This window comes from Vigna radiata, chromosome 6 (genome assembly GCF_000741045.1).
Source record: "Vigna radiata var. radiata cultivar VC1973A chromosome 6, Vradiata_ver6, whole genome shotgun sequence".
NCBI classification, from domain to species: Eukaryota; Viridiplantae; Streptophyta; class Magnoliopsida; order Fabales; family Fabaceae; genus Vigna; species Vigna radiata.
Window position 1 is genome coordinate 36,218,200 of NC_028356.1, and position 3,139 is coordinate 36,221,338.

The following is a 3,139-nucleotide window of genomic DNA, read 5'->3' on the forward strand; positions in this document are numbered from 1 at the left end:
TTTTTAAATTTAATAAATATTTAATTTAATTTAAAATTATAGTATTATATTTTTATATTTTAATAATTATTAAAATATGATTTATATTTTTATAATAGTTTTATTAAAAAATTAAGGGTTAAATATGTTTTTCGTTCCTCACTATTGGCCGTTTCTGTGTTTAGTCCCTCTTCAAACTATAGTACAATTTAGTCTTTCAACTTTAGAAAACTTTGTTTTTAGTCCTTTTTACAAAATTTTTTAAACTTTATAAAGTTTAAAAAATTTTGTAAAAAGGACTAAAAACAAAGTTTTCTAAAGTTGAAAGACTAAATTGTACTATAGTTTGAAAGAGAGACTAAACACAAAAACGACCAATAGTTGGGGGATGAAAAACATATTTAACCCAAAAATTAAAATAATAATAACTAAAATAAAAATGATAATAATGAAAGTTAAAAAAATATTTAAAATCATATTTAATGTATTTAAATATATTAATTGCATTAAAATGTTAAATCAAATTAAATAATTTTTAAAATTAAAAAAAAAGAAAATTTGAATTTCTAAATCGGATATAGAATTCCGATAATGTATTATTCGGATATGATATCCGATAAATACTTGTTTTTAAAATTTTGTTTTTTATTGAAATTTAATAAATATTTAATTTAATTTAATATTTTAATATATTTATTATATTTTGAATATATTAAATCAAATTAATTATTATTATTTTATTTATTATTATTATTTTTACTTTTATTTTTATTATTTTATTTTAATTTTTTTAAAATAACCATTATTATAATTTAAACAACATTTTAATAATTATTAAAATTTAAAATTATATTAAATAATATTTGAATTTTAAGTTAAATTAAATTATTATTAAGGAAGTTAACGATATTTTTAATAAAAAAGAAAAAAGAAAAAATATTTAAAAAAAAAATTAAAAAAAAAAATTAGAGGTGGAGAATAAGATATGAGAAGTGTAAATACTCACACAAAGCTTGTCGTAGTCAGCCTCAATGACGAAAGGAGACGAAAGCCAGTGCAATAGTTGCGTCGGTGATGTCCAGTCATGGTGGCGTGGCGATCGATGGTGATGCTCGTTAGAGAATGAGAAGAGAAGTTCGCAGGAGGGCGAATGAGTGTTTCCGTCGTCAACCTTGATCGTCGTTATTGTCGCTGAAGATGGCTGGCCCTGGCCGGACGATGTCGCTCATCAGTGAACCCAATCTTGGTGGAAGAGAGCTCGAGAATGGCAGGGAAGGAGTTGCACGCATATTGAAGAAGGTCAGAGATTTGACCTCGTTTGAAGCTCGAAGAGGGTAGCATATCATGAAAAGAGACTTTAGAAGAGATGAGATGTATTGGTAAAGAATGTAAAAGTTAGTTATTAAAAACACGAAGGATAAAAAAATAAAGCTTATAATTTATCTAATTAAATAAACATTTATTATTTAATTGTTATTTGATATTTTAATTTAAAATTTATAGAGTTATCATTTCTTTTAACTAGGTCCACTTACATTTTATCGCACAAAACTTAGTAAAGTTTGAAATATACTCTGTAGTTATAGAAAGCATTTTATATGCATGGGATTTAAGAAAATGATTTATTTCAAAGTATTGGAATTATTTGGTTATTTTTTAGAAGACAATTTCATCCTTTTGAAGATAAATTTTATTCAGTGTTCACTTGCACTTTTGAAAAGCCTCAACAATCCTTTAATTTAATGTAAATAAAGATTCTGAGAGTGGGAAAAAGACAAAAGAATAGTACAAAAAACTAACTTGTAAGTTAAGCCTTAATCAATTAAGACAAAAGAGAGAGATCATCCTATTTGGTGGCATTCTATAACCTTTTTAGCTTCCATTCGAAAACCCAGTCTTAACTTATTTTTTATTTGTTTAAATTCATATTCACGCAATTCAATTTACCAACACCGCTTTTTGAAGTCGCACTATCGACATGTATCAACCCAAATAAACTTAATTGTATTGTAAACATGCATTGTCGTTCCATCGCGTTCCATTTCTTCTAGAAACCCAAACATAATTTATTAGCATAAGAGTCAATCTTAAATTTATCTTCAAAAGTAATCCCAAACATTGCCAACCACCAAACTCAAAACTGTTATAGATTGCAAATAATAATGTATAATTTAGTGATGAAAGATCAAATCATATCTAGAAAGTTAAAAGACGTCAACTATTAAGGACGTAACGGGGGCACGCGAAGGATGGAAAAATACCATAGAGCGAAATCTGGTAGTGTCTCTCTTCAAAGCAAGATGATCGAAAAAGGTACAGGCAGAACTTATCAACTGTCAATTGAAGTCTCCAATGGCAGGATTCAAGGAGCAGATTCCAATTCCTTTGATGATGATGGCCGTCCAAAAAGAACTGGTAATTAAATATCTTCAAAAGTATAAGTATTTGTGTTGGTTATGGGTAAGTAGTCATTGCAAACTCACTGAGCTGCATAAAACAGGAAATTGGATGACTGCAAGTGCCGATATAATAGCAGCTGTTATTGGGTCTAGAGTGCTGTCTCTGGCATGGGCTTTTGCTCAGCTTGGTTGGATTGCTGGTACTGTTTCATCCATTCTGTTCTCTGTGGTCACTTATTACACCTCCCGTCTTCTAACTGCCTGTTACCGTACTGGAGACCAAGTTACAGGCAATAGAAACTACACTTACATGGACGCTGTTACATCCCACCTAGGTATGCAACTCAACTCAATTAGGGTAGTTTTGTAATGTCTTTTCATAATATTTTCGGAAAAAGTATAAATTAAACAGCAAGTAATTGACTTTCTTATTCCTATTCATGTTTTTACTAAACAAAAACATTCTTGGGTTTTGCAGGTGAAATGAATGCAAAGTTGTGTAGATGGGTTCAATATGNACTTTCTTATTCCTATTCATGTTTTTACTAAACAAAAACATTCTTGGGTTTTGCAGGTGAAATGAATGCAAAGTTGTGTAGATGGGTTCAATATGCGACCCTTTTTGGAAGGGAAATCGGGTACACCATTGCAGCTTCCAAAAGCATGAGGTGAGTTTTGAAAGATGCAAGTGTTGTTGTGTGGATAAACGTGTAACAACAAATCTGCTAATTGGTGTTTTGGGTTCTCCATGAAACAGGGCT

General features: G+C 29.3%; 1 pseudogene; it reads left to right on the forward strand.

Moving 5' to 3' along the window:
- Positions 1-2,279: 2,279 nt before the first annotated feature.
- Positions 2,280-3,139, forward strand: part of LOC106763784 — a 13,025-nt pseudogene continuing 12,165 nt past the window's right edge.